The following is a 22,273-nucleotide window of genomic DNA, read 5'->3' as shown; positions in this document are numbered from 1 at the left end:
TAACAGCTGACTGATTACAAGCCTAGAACTTTACCTCTGTTATTTATAGAGACTACACTCTCTCAAAGAGCAAAACAAAATTGCAAAGGTTAGTAACATAAATATCAGGAAACTTCCCCTTGGAAGATCTATACATTTCAAGTCTGAATTGTTTTTCTGCAAACACCTAATGCATAAAGTTTGTGCTAATGTGTTGGTTGGCAAAGGACCAACAACTTTGAATTTGGAACAGCTAAAACCATAATCTAAAGATTGCAGTGATGGCTGGTCTTATCTCTCTCTGGAAGGCTGTAAATTCTGCTTGGTGAAATTTTCAGAGGTAGGCACAAGCATCAGGGAGTACAGCAATCTTGCTATCAACTTGAAAAGAGAAAAAGACAGGTTAAGCTGGAGAGATTCTTTCAACTGGGTAACTTGGTAGGACAGAAAGTACCTTTCACTTCTGCCTGCTATTCTGACCAGAATAACATTGCTCTTTTTGTTCTATATTATACAATACCAGCCTGTGAATAGATCAAATGAGGAAGAGGAGTAAAATGGAGACAAATATGCAGGTAGGCTCCAAAGGATATCACTGAGTGTTTTGGATCTCATTTTATTGGCTAATTTTTTGGCATCATTCTTGGTTAGATAAAAATTACCTGCTAGATTAGTGAGGTGGCTGTTTTACAAAATAAACAAACAAAACCAAACAGCAACAAAAACCACCCCAAACCAAACAAAATAAACCTTGGTATCATTCCCAAACCTGAGAGACAAGAATGAAAGGAGCTGAACAAGAAACATTCTCAAGAGCTTTAGCACAAATCTTGCTGATGAAATGGCTACTAATGACCTGAGCTGGAATAGAGTATATATAGTTCACCCCAGACTTTAGGACAGGCAGAGAGCATCTAAAAGCAAAAGGCTGCAGGTTCTGACAGATTATGGTCTGGACTTCAAATAACTAGTGCCTTAAGATTTAAATTTTTTTATGAAATCATCTCCAATGTCTCATTTAAATACTTATTTCATATATAGGTTCGAGGAGCTCTATAAAATCACCCATTAGGAGAAGCTCAGAGTCAGATCAAAGAAAACCTTCCCATCAGAAGCACAATTCAATGTAGATACCTACAGAAAATCCTTTCTGATGGCAGATCACGTTAGGCCCTTTCCATCAGAAGCTAGTGGTCTCATTGCATTTGTGATTTATGGCAGACTGTAATAATGGATTGCTGGGTTTCTTTGTGCAGGATGTTTGTGAGAGTTTAAATGCTCTTAAGAAACTAAACACAAGATGAGCTATGAAATAGTTCTTTGGAAGTGGTGCCTGCGCTGAATTTCCTGGATAGAAATATGAGCTGCACACTTAAATAAGCACAGTGATCCTCAGAAAGATCAGATTGTTAACACCTACATTAATCAATAGAAGAGTTGACAAGAAGGCAAATCTCCTAAACTTTCAGGAATTGTCACTCTCACACACAACTGCTTTGCATATGCTTTGAGAACTGCCAAGATCCAACAGAAGTACTGGGGACAGACGATGATGCATTGATAGATGTGCAGGGGCTTTGGACAAATGTCTAAAGCTTGGGTGAATTTTCAAAACAGAAAATAAAGAATTGTTGTAATGAATCTCAGATATCCCTTCTTCAAACCCATGCTGTAAACTTCAAATCCTGGTCTTGCCACTTTCTTCCTCCACACAAAAATCCTCCTGGCCTGTTTTGTCACCCTCTGAAATTTGCACTACAGAGTGCTGGAGAGACTGTGTTCTTCATCCAGGGTGCCCAAGCCCATGTGCACCATGGTCTCAGCATCCCTGGGGGCTGCAGCTCTTGCACTCCTTGGACTGGAACACATTTTCTTTGTGGGATTTATTCGCTAAAGATCTAAGGAGTTACGAAACATATGTAAACCAGTATCACATAGAGTTCTAAAAGCACATCCCTGGTTTTGCTTCAAAGCACAGGCACATCAATACATTTTCCACAGCAGAATGCAACTACTTCTTTTAACATGGGCCAACAGATTTCTTCAACTTCTCTGCATCAATTGAAAGCACATAATTTAATACTGAAAATTATACTGCTTTCACCATTCTCTCCTGCAATACCTCCTTTCCTTGATCCTCAAAAGAAAACAGCTGTAGGTGTGTACCAACTCTAATTTTTGATCTATCACTTAAAGAAAGTAAACTCTTTCATACCTGTAGCTCTTCTACCACCCTTTAGCCCATTTGACCTTCACTCAAGATGGTACACAGGCTCTGGCAAATGGAAAAAGTGCATGTATTGGTAAATGTACATCTGGTTTTGTATCTAAAATGGTCCAACACCATTCTTCAGATGTAATCTCCTCTATTTACCCTTAGGGCTGTCACTGCTTTTACAATTAGGCCTATGTTTGGGGATTTTTTTATCTCTAAAGATCTATGTTATTAAAAAAACAGTGTAAGTTTTACTAGTTAAGTATTTCTGTGTGTATAAGTAAAAGGCATTTGTAAATGCAATAAATTCTTAGGTCATATGGAAAATGAAATAACCCTTATCCAAACACGAGAGGTCACAAACAGATATTAAGCATGCACACATTCAGCAGGAGATGACCAGCAATCATACTATGATCTGATATATCAAACAACTAAGGCACAGCAATAATAATGACACCACACAACAAATGGTAATAGTTAAAAAAAAAATCAAAAGCTATCTCGATCTGAATTCCAGAAAATCTTTTAGCAATGCTGATCTGTATTTTTCAACTAAATGGGTTTCCAGTGATTTCAGGATTCATACAAAAAATAGAATTGTTTTACAAATTTTACAAAATGGGATCTCCTACTGACATAGAGAGCTTTGTTACCGCCATGAAGGGTTGAAGGCACAAGCAGAAATCACTGTCTTGGCTTTTATCTGCTGTCATCACCACAAAGCATGTCTGGCACATGGTCGATAATTTATCTTTGCTAAAATCAGATCTAGAGAAGGCAAAGGACTCCCGAGGTGTTCAAGTTTCACCCCTTCCTCAATAATTGCCTTTGATATTGAGAGGGTAAGGACTGCAGGATAATTGACAAGGTTGTCCCTGACACATTGCTTTCCTAGCAGAGCTATCACACCCTTGTAGCTCTTGCACTGAAATGCACAAGCTACCTTTTCAAGGATGAATGGAGCTTACCAATCACCTATCCTAAATTTATAGTAAAAATAAATGATGCCATAAGCAACCCGGAGTCAGAGCAGCAACTGCACAATTATTTTCTATAGGCATATATTTCCAGTTAGATATAATGGAAATAATGAACACAATTAGGCTAAGAAAGTTGTTGTTCATGATAGATCAGAAACTCCTCAGAAGAGGGAAGTTCTTGAAACTCTTTAGGGAAGCATAAACATCTACGGAAAAGAAGACAAAACATGAGCCTTCTTCAATGAGCAACAAGCCGAAGGGAGCTTGCTTGCTTAGAATAGGTACTAAGCAAATACAGTGAATATTTCAGTCATTGATAAAAAGATCACAAAGTAGGTAAAAGTTGTTCTGGTGCTGATGTTAATAATGCTCTACAGCTTCCTCAGAGACTAGCTTATCTTACTTTGTGGATGCTGATTTCAGGTGGAGGGTAACAAAACAGGTTGTCAATGCTAAAGGAGTCTTAAGTCTCTAACAGATTCTGCAATGCTCTAAATAAACATTATCCTACTGAAATATAGTGATTTCTAGCATGTGAACATTTGATTCCGACAGGGTGCCAGCTTAATTTTCAGAAAGTGCAATTTCTTAAATAAGATACATTTATTTGTGTTACCTTCATTGATCTTTCATTAGGTCATAGCAGTGACACAGATCACTCAATAACACAAAAAATCTAATTCTATATGATTTTGCTATCACACTTATTCACTCACATATTTTTTAGGTTACAAGAATCATCTCTTCTCCTGAAACTGTCTGTCTTCCATCAGCACAGGCTGACTGCCTTGCCAACTTTAATCTCTGGTCTTTCTTTACTGTTGCAAGTGATTAATCAGGTACTTCCATCATTGTAACCAATGGCGACCCTATCTATAATCATCTTCTGCTGCTCTTTGAGAGCTTGCTATCCACCAGTGTCAGTGCTTCCTAGACAGGTTATAAAAATGTGCCATCCTAAATTCCACACATGCATTAATCACTTGACAAGCTTTTGCTATAACAGTTTCTAGAATTCTAGTTGCAGCTATGCATTTTTTACCTCAGAACAGTATTAATTGTAATTATAGTAATACATTGCTCCAAAAAAAATCTAGGATAAAGCAAATTAAAAGATAAGTAAGATTTAAATTCAATAACACTTTTTCCTCAGCACTCCAAACACAATGAATATTCCCCTTGCTGTTTTTGCTGTGCAAGAGAGAAGGACGGCAAACAAACATTTAATCTTGATAAATCAAGCTGGTAATAGATTCATAGATTGGAGGCTAGAAGGGATCATTAGTTCATCAAGTTTTCATTTCCATCTAACATGCTAGACAATGTTACCTTTTACTGTGTTACCTTCAGTGAGCTGAAAAAGAAAAAGGACCCTGATGTTTAACTAAAACTCATTTTTTATCAACAGACACCCAGTATTGAAGGAAAGTTGCTAGCTTTGTTAAGTAACAAAAAAAAAAAAAAAACCAAAAACAAAAAAAACCACACAGACTGAAAAATTAAATTTCAGCATGTGCCATAATATACTGCAGCCTCCTGCATGACTGCCAGGCTGTTTCCCTGCCCAGTTTCTAGAGGTACACATGCAACAACTTCTTCCCCCGAATGTCTCCTGCTCTGCAGCTATTCCTCCAGCCTGCCACTCCTCCCCTCTACCCCTCTTAATTTCTGTCTTCCTCTGCCTCCACCCAAGTAATTTTCTGCCCAAGAAATTTGTGGAGAGAGGCAGGGGCATTGCCTTGGCTGGTAAAGAATTCACAAAGAGCATTCCTGTTGGCAGTAGCAAGCAAGTGATCAGGCAGCAAAGGTGGCTTCGATTGCACCTGACACGTTCCTTTCCAAAACTTTCTACTTTCAGAACAATGTGAAATTAAATTATTTCAAAACAATAAGGGCTTATAGGACAGATCATCAAAAACCCTGCTAACTTTGTCTGCAGATTCAAAATCTACAAAACCTGCAATTTCCTCTGGTAGTTTCCTCCAACAGCTAAAACTCTGATACTGTGGCTTATTTATTCATTCATATCTATTTGAATTAGAATGGAATTAACTCCCTGCTGTTCTTATTATTTGGAGGCTTTTCTCTCCTAGAATAAATATCAACACTATTAGCTTCAACACTATTAGCATTTTTTTGCAGCTTTTAAAAAATTGCTTTGGGAAAAGGAGTCCCTTCACCACCCATAATCTTAGTATCTTTTAGCTCCCTTTTTTTTTTTTTTTTTTTTTCTCTCTGAGGAGAGGAAAGCTGAGGGGAAATGAAAAATAAAACAAAACAAAACCCCAAAAAACCATAAAACTGAGCTCTGGTATTACTGTTTGAAGTTGAAACTAACTTCAAAGTTCCAGAAGAAAATATAGGGGATTATACTTATACATCTATGCATACATACACATATATAGACACATATATATATATGTACACACACAAACACTTAAAAACTATTCTTTCTACAAAAAAAAAAAAAAAAAAAAGAGTTAAAAAATCTTGTGGTTTTAGCTCTGGCATTTCAGAGGGGTTGATGGTGCATCTACCTTTCACTCCCTCCTCCTACCAATGCATTTCCTCTGGCTGCCCTCAATACATGACTCCCCAGCTATTTATCCTGGCCAGGAACATTCACAGCTCTGCTGCTTCTCATCAGTCTCTGTCTGTTATCCATCACCCTCAGAGCAGGCTGGGACTCCACTTGCCACCCTCTCCCATCACATACATTTAGTTTCCATCTCCCCTTTCATACAGAGTATCTACACTTAACGATTTTGCCAGCGTTCAAGCTGTTTCTAGAGCAGGGAGCACATGTCTTGGAAAGCTGCTTTCACTGATTTATTGGGTGAATTTGAGGGACTACCTAAATCCACTGATCTCACAATTTATGGGAAGAGTTATGTATACAGCTGTCATCCAAGCACACAGCTAAAGGAAAGCTTTACAGTCCTGCTGGGAAGGTCACCTCCCTCCATGTGTTTTCCACAGCTGGAGCCACAGGTGAAGGCAGCAGCACACCAGCGTGGGCAGAGAGCTCCTTCCTGGGAAGATCACACAGGAAACACAAAGAGGACCCTGACCTTCAGCACTCTCAAGACCGGTTGCCCCATCTCTGCCTTCTGCTTTGCCCATTTAAATCAGAGATCTAACAGCCATTGTCACTGGAGACCTGCTCTGGACAGGCCCATACAGGTTAAATAAATAAAGAAGTCTGAATTCAACAAAATTTAATTCTGTTGTCTTCCAAAGTGAATTATGTTAAAGCAATTTAAAATGGCTCTAATTCTTTTTGATAGTATTATTTCGCAATCTTAATTCAGGTTAGTAATACACTTTGAAATGAACAGGCTTACTTGTTCTCAAAGACCTATCCGCAGTATTGATTCAGAGACAAGCCCTTATTACTTTACAGATAATACTAGTCCAGTGAAACATTAATAACTACACAAGTGATACCAGTTGCTGAATCCAATTTTTTCAGGAAATGTTATTTTCTCTGAAGAGCTCAGATTTAGTCAGAATCAGTTTTTCTGATTAAATTAGCATGAGAGAAGATACTATATAAGAGTATTTCTCAATAATTATTCATCTTAAATAGGATGCCACATTCATAAAACACATAAAAACAACTCATTTTGACAAGTAAGGGAAAAATATGATACAATTATTACAAAAATACAATGTGAAAATATTGAAATAATATTGATTATTAAAACATATTTCAAAACTATGAGAAGGATGTATATTAACTACCACTGTTGCTGACTATCTTCCTACTGCTATGAAGGCACACAGCATAAAAATAATGTCTAGTCTGCAGCATTCAGGTTTAAATCCAGTTGTTGCCTTGGCTTTCTAGACTGAATGCCTATGGGGTTTGAACCCAGAAAGCAATCAGCTGACACTAACGAGTTGGCAAGAGCTGAAGTGCTTTCATTAACTAAATAGCTGGACCAACATTTAACACCAGACAAGAGCGTTGTGCCACGTGTTTATTAATTTATGTTTCAGTAATTTATTAAAGACTTTTTCCACTTAATTTTGAGACAGATGTTCAACTCGGACTCAAGAGAAATCAGCTTGGTACTTGGAGCCATCCAGGAAAGAGAAGAAGCTGAGGAAACCTGAGCTCAGGAGTTTCTGGAAGGCCCACAAATCATTGCTGCTGTGGGCTTGCAAAGGCCATCCCCTGTGCTAAACAGGAGCTGGTCTTGGAGAGAAGAATTAATAGGGATCATTCTCACAAGAAACAGCAGCTACCCACTACCTGAACACAAGGTTAAAACATGTAAAACACTTAATTTAACTTTTATGTGATTTTTTTCACACTGAAAACCAAACTGGATTTGTGAGATTACAAAGCTTTGCAGAAAGATCAGAGGATTAAAAAAACAAAACATAACCAAACCCTGCCTTCTCCTGAAAATCTCAATGATTCAAACTTTTATTTTCATGTCAAATTGCCAAGAAAAAAAATAACATCGTAGGAAGTTGTAGAAAAACCTAGCTTGTTAAAAGTTAGCTGCTAATACATGACATTTCAAAACTGAACTAATTTAAAAATACCTTGTAGGACATAGAATTATTTTTCCATTTATTTCATAACATATACTACTGACACACAATTTTGAGACATGATACAGCAATAGATATTTAATGACTGCAATAGTTGAAGCCCTCTATTATTGTATATAAAACTCAGAGGAGACTGCTCTGTAGAACAGAATGAAATATCTTTTTCTAATTTAGAAATCAAAATAAGTAATTTATACAGAAACAATTTTTTTTTAAAATCATGATAATGGAGATTTTTGAAAATACATATTATGATCTCATTTTTAACAGAAAAAAATTTGAGAAAATAAATCTAACCAAGGTACCCTGCAATGTCCTTTTCTGTCAAAATAAAAGTCCTGGATGAAAACTTTTAAACTAATTTTAGGATGGTTTGTGGAACTAATCATATATCAGCCTGGTTTGAGAAAGATAAAAAAAGTAATTTTTCTGTGGACTCCATTTATATCATCACAGAATTTAATACTATGAAATATCCTAAAAAGAGTATACACCACATCATATCAATTGACTTTCTGGTCCTCAAGGTCAAGTTTAATTGGTATAGAAACATACTTCCTATTAACTCTATTACTGTTTGTGTTTATGCCAAAGTGAAGTTGCCTGTGTAGAATTTATTAAAGTCATTGATATCAGAATGTTCATCTTAGAGGAATTGAAAGATATTAGATTTAGAGTAGACTTTATGGTAATTTATTAAGTGATTGAATAACTTGCATGTCTACTTATTTTGAATAACTGCATAAAATGTCACTCTAATTAATGGAATAAATTAGTCCTATGTCGTCTAAACAACCTTTATTTTTCTATTAACATTTTGTCTCATAATAATATATGCCTAATCATACTGCTGAGAAGTAGAATTGAAAGTGTTTTAAAGGAGAGGAGCAACAGACAAATCTGAATGATGACAAAAGGAAGCCCTTAGCATAGATGTAGTGCAGCACATTTTCACAGAAAAACACAATGTACTCCAAGACTGCCACTTCCCAGGTGCTGTGTGGATCTTGGAATAGAAAAGGTGATTTCTTTTAGTTAGAAGCAACCTCAGCCATAAAGATCTTCAAATCATGTCTCAGAATATTTACTCCTCAATTTTAGAGTATCAGTGCGAAGGTTATAGCACCAGGAAAGCTGAAAATACTTATTTTTCAGGGAAATAAATCCTTTCCCTGTGAAAGGTGGGAGATGCCATAACATGGCAGGATCCAAGGCTGGATTATGAATTACAGCTAGAAAAGATGGCATAATGTATGGAAATCTGAAAACAAAATAGTAAGGTTTGGTTATGTTGAGAATAAAAGGCAATCTTGAATCTAATCAGGGATCATGTGAAGTTGAATATCACAAAACAAGATAATCAAATTACCCTTTTATTCCATTTGGGGTGGGGTTTTTATTCATTTTTGGGGGTTTTCTTGAGATTAAAAAATATATATCTTGGCAAGTTCAGATTTGCAATGGTTCCCAAAAGGGATTGCCTGTTCTGCTATTATTCTGACATTCAGAAAAAAAAAAAAATCCAAACTGAGATAAGAATTATTTTTTCCCATTAATTTTTAAAATAATTTAGATCTTCTATGATTTAGCTGCAGAAATACCAGGCCATTATAGCGTAACAAAAAAAAATTACTTCTCTTGAAAGTTATCTCCATTAACCTCCTATTGATGACCATGTCATGTCATTCAACCCTGAGCAAACAGCTTAATACCATTCCACACATTCCACTTTCTTATAATTTTTTCTTATGAAAAATGCACTGATTTTACAACAAAAAAACCTGCTCCAGACCCACACCAGTGGTCAGGCTCATGTTTAATGTGTTAAACATGTTACCAGTATTGCTACTGCTGCTGTTCAGAAAAAGAGCTGCACATTCCTGAAACAAAGACACATGAGCCTATTTTTAGTGAGAATGAGAAAGGACCATTTTATATGAAACACCAGGTTTTTGTCTGAACACCTATTTCATTTGCAAATCAGAATAATTATCTTGTTTCTTTGCCCCATGTTAGGGGTTTGAACAGTCTCAGTACCTTGCTTGTCAATTTAACTGAGATCAGAACTAAAAGGTGTAGAAATGTGCATTAAAATGCTCTGCATCAAGACAATTGCTTTTCTCTTCTCTTTAAACCAGTTCTGCAGTGAGCAGCACTGTCCTTGGCTCTGTAGATTTAAAGACCTTTTAAATAAACATAACAATAAAGTTCCTATCTTTCATGTAGGATTTCTCTGTGCCCTGGATTTGTGAGGTTTTCCTGATCAACTTCTTTTGCAATTTCTGCTTTTTGCAATTGTTTAGTACTTTCTTTTTAATGCTTAAAAATAATTACATTTAACATCTGAGGTTCATTTTTCCTGGCTTTTAATGACAAAAATAGAAAACTAATTTCCTTTCGTTCTAAAGTTATTTACATATTTATAATAATTTTCATTTCAAACTCAAAGAATGAATCAAACTCAGAACACCTATTTTTTATTTCTAAGCAAGCTGTATTTTAAAATCATAATAATTGTCTACCACATACTCTTCAATCCATAAATATGATGCAGCATTTCCCTTCTGAATTTCAATTAAACATTGTGATTGAAAATAAAGAAAAAAGAACCCATTTTCAGGAGGACACTAATTACTGGAAAATTAGAATATGAATATAGCAGCCTAGGACTGGTATTTTGGCATCATAGCAAGAACAGCAGCTAAGAATCAGAATGAATTACTGGCTTGAGATTAACCTGAGATGCAGAAACCTGCCATTTCCCTAAGCTGATCAGGCTTGTATTATTTATTCCAGTGAAACCACAATTTCTGCTTTTGATTGTGAGCCAAAAAAGATCATAGAAATTTGTCAAGCAGAAAACTTGCATAAAGTGCCCTGAGCAATAACTTCCCACTTGCACTTGAACTTGATTTACATAGGCAGTAGAGCTGACCCAAAAAATGCTGACTTTACATCAGGCAGACCCAATGTAAAAAAGAAATGTTGTCTTAAAACATCCAAACATACTGGGTTACACTGATAGTTTATTTGAGTAGTTTCCAGTTGGCTGCTGTGTTGGTTAAGATTTCAATGGCTAAAGAGACACAGAAGAGAAAATTCCCTTCCTCTGGATTTCTCTTTCATGAGTACTGCACAGAAGAAATCTCAGCTCCTCATACAGTAGGTGAAAACTGGATTTACTCAAAGTGCCAAAAATCTTCCTTTTTGGCAAGATAAAAGTATTAAACATTTTGTCTTCAGTCACTGGTAGTGCTGATTCAGTAGCTGAGTTTCTGAAGAGCTTCCCTATCTTTCTATCAACAAATGTTTAAGGAAAAACCAGCCTATTTTTAGGCAGAATGTAAGGAGCTGTATTACAAATTAGCAAGACCTCCTGAGCTACTTTCTAATTGTTATTTTGCAGCATCAAAGCCATGCCTGTTGCTGGTACTTTAATCCCTGCTCCTTTGACCCATGTTGCTCTTCAAAATGACTGACACTCATTACAAAAGGAGGTGTAACCTAAGCAGCTGGTACAGGAAAAAGACAGAAATCTCACCATCTAACAGAAGCCAAGTGACCAGAAGTTTCTGAGTTGCTAACAACAGAGTTGCTAGTGATTAGTATTTACAGTAAAGAGCTGCAGAGCACTGAGGTCCTTTAGTAATTGATAATCCCCTTCTGTCTCAGAAGTAGATCATCCATAATGGGATGAAGCTGCATTCAGCACAGGCCTCCAGACTAGGATTCTCAGCAAACCAAAATTGATTTTGCCCCTCTGACCCCAATGGGCAGCTGACTTAGGACTGTGCCCAAAGAAAACAGCTTGAGATCTGGCTCTGTGAACTCCAAATTTCTGGGACTGGCTTCTCTCTAAACATGCATCCAGTGTCTTCAGCATTAGGTCATAACCAGTCCCCCCGAGAGTTCAGATTTATCATTTAGAAGCATAGATTTCATTAGATAGAATACAGATATTCCACATGATCTTAGTTAGAAGGCCATGCAATTAATGATGAGTTAGTTAATTAATGGTGGATGTTGCAGCAGGTGGCAGTTCTACTCCAGCTGGTTCAGCCACCTGCTATTAGCTCCATGTTATCCTGCCTGCCCTGTACCAAGTACTTGAAAAGTGTTATCTCAAGCTGCAATTAAAGAGGAGAGGGGCATGACTCACCACTCCAAATTCCAAAATGTTTCTTTTTACAGAAACACATAAATTTTGCATTAGCACTTCAGTAAGGGAAAAATTATGAGCCTGTTGCATTTATATCAATAAATGTGTCATTGTGACATTGGCGTTTCCTTTTATAAAAGTACATATACATATTAATGGTGATACTATATATATCTGGGACAAAGAGAACTGAAAAAAAATAAAATTCTGCCCAGCATATGAAGCCATTAAGTAAAAAAAAAAGTATAGGTGGCCTATATCATCAGCAATCTCTTATTTGTTTGATGGATGAGTTTACCTATCAAAAATTAAGGGTAAAGATCACAGGTTCATTCATACATAGATACACCACTTATAGAAAGTAATCTCTAAATTTACCATGAAGATTATTGGCCTGAAAATTCTTCACTAGACCCATGGCACTCCCTTCTGTCATGGACTGTGGATCAAAATCAATAGGAAATTTCTATAATAGAGAAAGGCTTGACCAGATCTCCAGACACAAAAGAAGGGTAGGCAAACTCAGATAACTCATTTTGTACGTACAAAGCAATCCTTCAAACAGTCACAATCAACTGGAGGAATGACATGTGAAATGATAGGAAAAAAAACCCAGCAAAATACCACTGATAAAACCCATCCTGTCTCCTTCTGAACCTTCCTTCCCAAAATGCTATTCCAACAAAAATCCTGAACTAGAGGTAGGAAAGGCTATCTTCATGCCTCATCAAATGGTGTGCGAATATTTAGTGGACACCTTTTCTTCTGACATGCTTTAGATATAACTGAACATTTATTACTCCTTTTTGAAGTTGCTGGACTAGGTACTTAAGATGTCCCAGTCAGCCACCTACCACATGTTTAGGATTAGTTTGTGCTGCTTCATTATGAAAAGAATATGATAAAATACCAGTTAAAACAGTTACAGACTGGGTGTTCTATTTTGTTTTCCTTGCTCATCTCTAAATGAAAATTTATTTTAAATGTCATCACTTTTTTGTTTTTTTCTTCCCAATATAATTATTTTTTTCTGTGTGTTCTCCATTTCCTTCTCAGCAGGCAAAAAGGGTCAAAAAGATACAGGATTAAAAAGATTAAAAATATACAGACATATCATACTGCAACTACAGTTTCCCCCCACTCTCTCTTCATTTTATTCAAAACTGAAAGTCTTGAGAAGCAGTAGAACATATATTTATCAGCTGGGAAATGAGAAAATAGTTATTGTTATCACTTATTTATTTCATCTACTGAACAGAACAGAGGATATCACTTTAAAAAAAATATCGACAAGAGGCTCATATTTTCTCCTGAAGTTAAAATGTATATTTTAAAAAGTCATCAATTTTTATACATAAAGATTCCAGGTAGCATAGATCTCACTGCATTTTTAGATATGCTTTTCTGATAGACAGCTATCCTTCATTGCACACCCTATTTCTAATAAGTCTGTCTCTGCCTTCTCTTCCAGCTATTGGATTTCATTATGCCTTTTCTCTGATAAATTGAAAATCCTTCTGACACCATTATTTCATTTTTCATTGCTGAGGAATCCCTCTCGATCTCACGTGCTCTTTTAGCTGGAAAGTATTGCATAGAGGAGGGAGAAAACTGCAATATCCACTTACTGCACTGCATGACAGCTCATCCTGGCCACATTTAAATGGCCAGCTACCAGAAAAGCACATTAATAAAAAGGCAGACCTTGAAAGGGCAGCCATTTCAGTAATGATATGGTAATTATTAAGCTAAGCACTTGTAGGGAGGAAGTAGTATCCAAATTTTATGAAAGCATGAGACCTTGTCAGATTGTCCTAAATTTAGGACTTAAAGCATGCTACTCAAAATGACTGTGGACTGATGAGACTGTATCTCTAGATATCTGTGAGTATATGTATTTCTTGAAATTTTTCACTTCATATCATCACTAATTAGCATAGAGCCCATGTACTATTAAGTACATATTATCAGAGAAATCACAGAGATTTGAAGAAAAATTATTAAAATATTGAGAAAAAAAATTCATAGATTAACTCTTCACTGTATCAATGCAATTCACTGTCAACAACATTCTTCTCCCTCAACAAAGACCAAACAAAGGCTGTATTAAATTTTAATTGCAAAGTCACATATTGTAACGCTATAACTGCCTTAGTAACTACAAAATGCTATGATACTCATTTGATAGAAAGTAAATGGATTATAAATGGAAAATAGATTGTTTTTATTGATAGTAAAGTTAAAATGAGATGGCTAGATTTTCTCACTGTTCTTTGCTGACAGGCTGAAGGTGGAAGAAAATAGTAGTAAGATGTCAAATATTATTCATGACAAGTTAGAAGCTATTTTCTTATTTGACATCACTGGGCAGTGTTAGAATTAGAAGCTTAAATCAGTTATTAAGAGACTTAGGCACATTAAGTCACACAGCTGTCAAATATGGCTGCCTGTCAGAGATTCTTCTGAATCTGGGACAGCACTGCACACAGAATTTTAGTGGCAAAACACCCTTGATAAACCCCAAAAGTCTGACCGTATACTCTCCAAGGATGTGAAAGGAGTTTTTGAGAATTAATGAAATCGTGCCACAGAACACCAAAAGTTGAAGTTGCCACATATGAATTGCACTGAATGACAGAAAAGTGGGAGGGTTATTAATCAGTAATATCAACTGCTTAATTGCAGTCACACACAGCATGATGAGGCTACAAATACCATGGGATGCTATAACTGTAGGATATAGCAGAAAGATTTCAAGACTCACTGATGTCATCAAGCTCAAAAACATGGACAATTCTGGACCAAATAATTCTTTCCTAGTACTCTCCTCTCTACAATAAGAAGTTGCATTCTTATTCATGCAAGACATTGTCCAGTCCCTTTGGTCTTTGCCCTCATTTCCCAATCCCCAAACCCTCACCATGTGATATCTTCTAAAATTTCTCCATACACTTCTTAACAGGGCTTGGGGATAGGATGCCACCTCCTTGCACAAACCTAAACCAACAGTTTGTGCTGCTGTCCTAGCTGTCCACTTATCTGCTTTAATAATTTATCTTTCTATAGGCATTTCAATCAGAAATAGAAATACACTGGATAAATTTCTACACCAATGTCCAATGTTTAGACAGTTGATTAACAACACTTTTCTAAATTTATTTTTTTAATTGAGGAAAGGACAGACCAAACTCAATCCTTGCACATTTAAAATGCATGAAGTAGCTTGGCCACCTGGGCATGCATGGCAGCTTGCCAATCGGTACATATGTAGTTCTTAATCAGGCAAAAAAAATTGTTCTGGTTTAGCCTGTAAGACACAGGAGGACAGAAAATGTAACAATGGTGGTTACAGAAAATGTGGGAAGCTGGAATGACTGCAGTGCAGAGACTTGGACATATGAAAGAAATACATAGGAAACCAGGGCTCACATGTCATATATTGTGACCTGGGGTCTCAGTATATTTTAGACTTCACAAAGTTTAATGCCAGAAGGACATATTCCTGGTTATTTCTGGAAATACCCAAACACTAAGTGATCAATCCAGTAACTTAAATATTAGTAAATCACTAGAGTCTACTGAGGACTAAATTCCTGTATTTCACAGAAGAACTTAAGAATTACACTCATGCCTAAGGCCTGGAATTCTCAGTGGCTTGGAATTGTCAGCGAGAGAAGTCCAACTTTTTGTCTTAGGTTGCAATGCAAGATGTAACCAGAAGTATTGTATCACCATCTGCTGGAATGAGATGAAGCAGTGTTCATTATCTCTTCCATGACCCATCCTCCCTCCAGGGGGATATCTCCTGTTAATGTGCCATTGAGTCTCACTACATGACTGATAAAATTACATTATCCCATTGTGAGCTGCTCCACCCAGGAGGAGGAGTCAAGCATTCCTACCTGGATATAATCTGTGATTTGGAACACCAGAGAGCCTTTTTTCACTGGATTCCCAGAGGAAGACTAGGCCCATCTGCACCACCACTGGATCTCCAGAGGAAAACTCCAACCTTCTACAGGATCACTGCCTCAACAGAACCATAGCTGTCACTGCAGGAGGGCTGCAGCCACCATTTAATGGGACTGCTACCAACACCCTGACCAACAGGGTGTCAGGTCATATTCTGGCTCTGTCAGTGTTTTGTATTACTGCATTTTGATTTAAATTTTCCTAGTAATGAACTGTATCCAAAGATATAGGATATATCTTTGCCTGAGAGCTCCCTAATTTCAAAATTTTAATAATTCAGGGGGAGGGGGTTTACATTTTCCACTTTCCAGAGAAGCTCCTGCCTTCCTTAGCAGACACCTGTCTTTTCAAACCAAGACAGTTTTCTGCCAATAAAAATTATTCCGTGGTAAAGAAGACAGCAGACTGCATGGAAGCACTGAAGGGCCTTGTGATTGCTTCACCAATAATACAACAGGCTTCAAGATAACTGCTCACTACCATTAAGGAGTAAGATCTCTGCCATAACTGCTCAGGTCCCTATTAACCACTGCCCTACAGCTGTGCTCCCACCTAGCACAGGTTAAAGCTGTCCCCCAGCAATGGCTACTCAGGCACAGTTGAAGTGGGAAGTTGCCTGCGCTTCGCAGCCAAAGTTTCTCTCCTGTAATTGCAGGTATAGCCCAAATTACTAATTCTCTTGTACACCACAGGCATGTTAAAAATGGTTAAGACTTATAATTATTCCAATAATAAGCCTCGCTAAATCTATGACCTGTTAACTGGGTAATTCACATCACCCTTCAAAATGTCTTTTCCTTCATTTTTTTTTTTGCTACCCTGTTAGTCATAGTGATGTCCTTTGCCATTTCACAAAGGATAAAAAGAAAGATGAAAGAGGAAAGAAAATAGAAATACTACATCTGTAAAGAAAAGTGAAAGGAGTCAGGTTGCTATTCTCAAGTATCTCAGGGGAAAGTTAAGTATCTCCTGTAATTTTGGAGAAAACACTGAAAAGAAAGCTGAACAGATTTTGAAGGAAAGGAAACTTCTCATATTGCATAGAACTAATCAAAAGCCCCAAGTCCTATGATCCACAGCCCCTGTGGTTTGTCATAAACTGATAAAAAACAGCTATCTGACAACTGCAAGAGAAGCAACCCACCTGGGAAATAGAGAGTTGACTGAGGACCGTTTTGTGACAAAGAGACATGAACTGAGTTTCACCAGTTGCTATGCATAAGAAATGTGGCCACTATGCTCATTAATTCTTGAACACTCTTTATTTTAGTGCTATAAGTGGTGCGACATTTAGGTCACCTTTAGTCTGAAGTTGGCATTTGCCTCACAATTAGATTAATGAATACTCAGGGAAAGCTCAACAAACGCTAAAATCCAGTGAAATTGAAAACACTTTGGTACCCATTAGAAGCCTACATTTCATCAGCAAAATGTGACTAGTTCATTTGGACCATAGGATATTGTGTAAGTTTATAGAATTTTCCTAGGCTTTTCTCCAAATATATAGCAGCCTTTCCACAGCCCTCTCCTATACTTAAGGAATGATAAAATCTTCACATCTTGGAGGGTGTCTCCCATCTGAAGGGACTCAAGGAAACAAACAATCCCACTACAAGGTCTATGATCCTGATTGTAACATAGGAGAGCAACTGAAATAATTTCAAAAAACCAAAAAAAAACCTTGTTATCATGAAGATAGGAGAGATATAGGTCATCTTTGCAAGTAGGAATGCAAGTGCTAACACAATCTCAGCCTGTGCAGAAGCATCATGCAGCCTCATGGCTGATGATATGAAAGCACACCCAGCATAAGATGGTGCTAGCAAAGATGGGAGCAGGGATGCTTTTCTTCCCTCTCCCCAGTAAACCCAGGCCTACATATGCTAATTAATAGTCCTTATGGTCTGAAACTGAGGCATTAATAAGCTCTGTGCTATCATAAAGTACAAGGTCATACTCATAGGGACTAACATCAAGACTATGTGATCTATGCTGATGCCTCATCAGTTAGAAAAAATAGAGGGGAAAGACCTGATGTGCATTTTTCAATGAGAAGATGATGAGAAGCAATTAATTTGGTGTGGTCATGAAGAAGCCAAATCACTGCTAGTATCCTTAGATCAAAAGATGAGGTAGTTCCAGTAGTGATACGATGTTGTAAAAGCCTCTATTCAGAATAATGAACATAATTCTGGCCACCTATATTGGAGAGAAATTTGTTCAAATGGTAACAGATGAAGAGACTGGCCATTAGGATACCCAAGGGAACTCAGAAACCGTTGTAGAGACTAAAACATCTCACCTTGATTAGCCAGGAAAGTGGCGATAATAGAGCTCTCTTCAGATATAACACAGGACTGAAAGGTAAAAGAATTTTGAGACCTCAAGGTCGCTGCTAGTGAGGAAATAAAGCAGCACAGCTTGGACCTAATGAAAAGTAGAGAAAAAATGGAAAAGCTCACTCATTCTAAGGAAGAAAACAGTCACTTAGTGGGAAGAATCCCACAAAAAAAGTAAAATCAGGATAATGTAGGTCCTGCCCAATCCCACATCACAAAGCTTCACAGACTGCTGACATCTACCTAATTCTAAATCTAGTGGTAGCTGATCAATAGATCAAAAAATATTTGAAGAGTGGGCAGACCCACAGTAAGCCTTGTTTGTTTAGCCCCCCATAATAAAAACCATTCACGTGACTGAAAATCTTCTACAGAACTCAATAAAAGACATGGAGCAAAGCAGACAGAAAGAAAGCAGCTTGCCCAAAAGACAGGGAACACAACTGGTTATGGGGTGGCTGGTACCAATGAGGTATCTTATCACCTGGTTTGATACAATTAGAGAAATTACTTTCTTTTTAGATATTTAATGTCTTTTTGCAAAATAACATCAGTAATATCATTCAGTTCTAGTGAAAGTGATAACAAACAGTGGTATTTTGGAACTAGGACATATTTATATTAATAAAAATAGCTCAGAACAATGGATGATTTCTTATCATTCACACCATATATTCACACTTTTTTTCTTCAGCTGGAAGAAATAAATTAAAAAAGACAATTAAGTGCTCAAAATCATATAAACAAATATCTTCAGAGTAATGATAATTAAACTGTGTCCCACTTTGGGAATTTGATTTTTAAATTACAACCAGTATGTTATTATATGTATTTAAAATGTATTGTGCTAGCTGAATAAACATTTTTTTTTTGATAATCACTGGAAAAAGAAGAAGATTATATAAATTGTATAGTTGCCTAAAAATGTAAATATACTGGACTTAGTGGCCCAGGAGGTCTCTTTCAGATTCACGCTCCAAGAACAACCTGTGTGCAGACATGGCTTTTGTGCTAGGATGTGAAAGCCCTCAAAATGCAAAGTGTTATCTACTATAAAGTAAGTAACAATGAGTGCAATGGACCAATTTTCATCAGATAATTTCTAAAATGGACATGAGAAACGTCTGATATATGTTTACTCAATTTTCCCAAGACTCTTCTATTTCACATTTCCCTGGTTTCCTTTGTATCTATCTAAAGACTAAGAGACAATCTTTTCTTCAACTCACCAAACCCTGCTTCAGTATTACTATATTGAGCTTGAATAGTTAAATGGCATCTGAAGGTTCTTTAAAAATATAAGAAAAAAAGGTTTGCTAAAAGGTTATATATCTGCTGTACACTATATTATCTTAGCATAAGTAAAAGTATACTTCTTTTAATCAAAATATGACAAAGAGGGCACATCCACACTGATATATGGACAATGTAATCCTACAAGCTGTCAGAATCACAAATAGAGAAGATGAATTTTAAAGGCAGGCAAGCAAACATACTCAATGTGAGAAAGGTTACTGCTGAAAGGACTAATCTGACTTTTTAGAAGAGCATGGAAAAGATATTACATGTTGACCTTAGAGTGTGTCACCAGTTGTTTTTCAGGAAAAAATATAACAAGTCCTAACACTCTTTATGCTTTTCAGCAGCAAAACTCATCTCAAAACATCCAGCTTGTCATCTGTGCAACTTTGCCCTTTACATACAGAGCTTCTAGGTGAATATACTTATCGCTACAGATTTCTCTGCTGCTTTTGGCTAAGAAGTCAACAACAAATTCATGTTACCTTAGTGTTTCTTCTTCTTTGTGTAGGGCAGTGAGACATTTTATTTTATACAAGACTCCACCTAGTTTCACATTCAGCAAGAAAACTTTGCACCTGCGAATTCAGATGCACAGTAAATTTGATTTATGACTAGACCCTAGGCTGAAAACACCAACAAAATGGATCTGCTTTATCAGTAACAGGTGTAACCACAAGTTGTTCTTAAATTTCAGTATCTGTGGGTTTACAGGTAGTCTTCAAATAACAAGTCTACTAAAGAAAGAGTATTACAGTAAATAGCATTCCAGACAGCTTGTGTTCCAGCTGTGTTGTCTTTATTTACCAGACCCCATACCTGGTTTTCAGCTTGTGTAACACCCTGACAACCCACAGACAGAAAAAATAAAAATATGTGTGTTTATCTTGGTGGCCAGTCTGTAAAATACAGACATAATTTCACAGATAAAAACAATTTCTGCCTGAAGTTAGTGGTTAAATTGCAGTTTTCTGATTTTAGAGAGAAGAGACTGGGTGACTTGCAATTTAGTTCTAGTTTGCCTAAGCACCATATCTATTGTTAATTGAAAGAGTAGATATTATTTGACAACACTGCTGGAAATCTGGCTGGATTCCAGGAAAACATGATAGAGCTGTTTATTTTGCATTAGCTACCTGAATAAAATATCTAACTTAATCCAGATTGCTTTTCACCCAGAGGGATTGATAATCCAAAAATGGCCAGAAGACTATAAGGGAAAAGCCATTTTTCTATTTCAGAGTTAGCACCTGTACTTTCCTCTAATGAAAAGTAGCTGAGAGACATTTTGTATTTCCACAGAAGTGAGAGACAGCAACCAATTAGGAAATTGCAGTCTATTTATCATCACTCATTAACATCCCCAGCCATTCCTGCAATAAAGGCCCCAAATAAATAGTGCAAGAGGAGACTTTTCACAGATAAAATGAACTTAGAATAGCCAAGTTCCCTCTCAAGGAAGTGATTCTGATCAGTTCTGTACAAGAGAATGAGGAGGCAGAGGTGCTGAATGGAAATCCTGCCTTTGGTTCTTCTCTTCTGCATTTCTGTTCAGGATGTTCCCTCATTACAGCAGCACATATTCACCATCAGGAGGTAATGGATTTTATACAGCTTCTACTGGCTAAATACCCTCATGATTCCCTACTCCACAAAACATAAACCCTCCAGTTTCCTCAAAGGGGTCACTAACTATCCAGAATAAAGGTCCCAGGCCACATTTTCACCATGTGATGCATCTAGAATGCCAAGTGAAACCTCTAGTCAGCAGCAGACAGTGGGGGAAGAAATCTTTGCCTTCTCCTGAATGGAACAGATGAGAGAAACAGCTCTATTTCAACAGCTGGACTGTAGCTTCAGTAATGATTTTTCCTGGTTATTAACTGGCTGTTATTGTTGATAAGGGACCAATGGATGCATATTATCTCAAAGTGTTACAAGTTTTTAATCAAAAAAAAAAAGCTTTCACACCTGCAAGGCTCCCCCCAAAAAGAAAAGAAAAATAAGAGACAACCATAAAACTCTTCAGCTAGGACTAGAGGCTGTGTGAAAGACAGCAGCAGGTCCACATAAGCATGTAGGGAATCTGACATGCTGCTTGCAATTCAGAACAGAAACACCCTAAGAGAAAAGCCTGCAAAGCACCAAACCAACATCACTGGAAGGTACAATTCTTAAAAGTTGCTTTTTTTCTGGGACTTTTTATGTTTGAAAGGATTGTTACAGACAACAGGATATGCAGAGAAGGATGATGGAGAAACATGAACTTACTAAGACTACTCGGTAAAATAATTTCTTTTTGTTTTTTAAACTTTTTTAAAAGTACTGCAGCACAGTGCTGAGAAAAGCATGGATGTAACTGATTTCTATTGCTCTTCTTGGATACTTCATCAGCCCTCAGTAATCTGCTATCCAAGCTCCTTTGAAGTTTTAGGAAATTTATTATTGCAATATCCTTTCAGGTTAAGGAACTGCTATCAGCCTGCTTGGAACAAATAAAGCAGGTGGAGAAACAAATTTCATTTCAAATAAGGAAACTGTTTTAAAGTTAGGAATGAAACCTAAATTTCTTCAGTCACAGCTCAGCATTTTAGCTTCTGATTAAATGTCAAGTTCAAAAGAATTTTTTTTTGTCTTCATGAGTGCTCCCACATTAAAACCAGACTCAGATCACACCAGAGACAGAGTATTTTGGAATACATCAAAAATCATTAAATTTAGAAAGAAACTGGCAAGCAGCGAATTTTGCAACACTAATATT

The 22,273-nt window shown here is 36.8% G+C and overlaps 1 long non-coding RNA gene across 1 annotated transcript in view; it reads right to left on the bottom strand.

The window, feature by feature from the left end:
- Positions 1 to 7,725: 7,725 nt before the first annotated feature.
- LOC135309070 (uncharacterized) overlaps positions 7,726 to 22,273 on the bottom strand; it is a 51,069-nt gene continuing 36,521 nt past the window's right edge. The window contains exons 2-3 of the long non-coding RNA XR_010369375.1: positions 9,581 to 9,623; positions 7,726 to 9,004 (exon numbers count right to left, since the gene is read on the bottom strand). This is a non-coding gene — a long non-coding RNA (uncharacterized LOC135309070). The remainder of the gene's footprint in view (positions 9,005 to 9,580; positions 9,624 to 22,273) is intronic.

Source organism: Passer domesticus, chromosome 10 (genome assembly GCF_036417665.1).
Source record: "Passer domesticus isolate bPasDom1 chromosome 10, bPasDom1.hap1, whole genome shotgun sequence".
In the NCBI taxonomy this organism is placed as follows: Eukaryota; Metazoa; Chordata; class Aves; order Passeriformes; family Passeridae; genus Passer; species Passer domesticus.
Note: the sequence above shows the minus strand (reverse complement) of the source record. Positions and strands in the feature narration are given on the sequence as shown.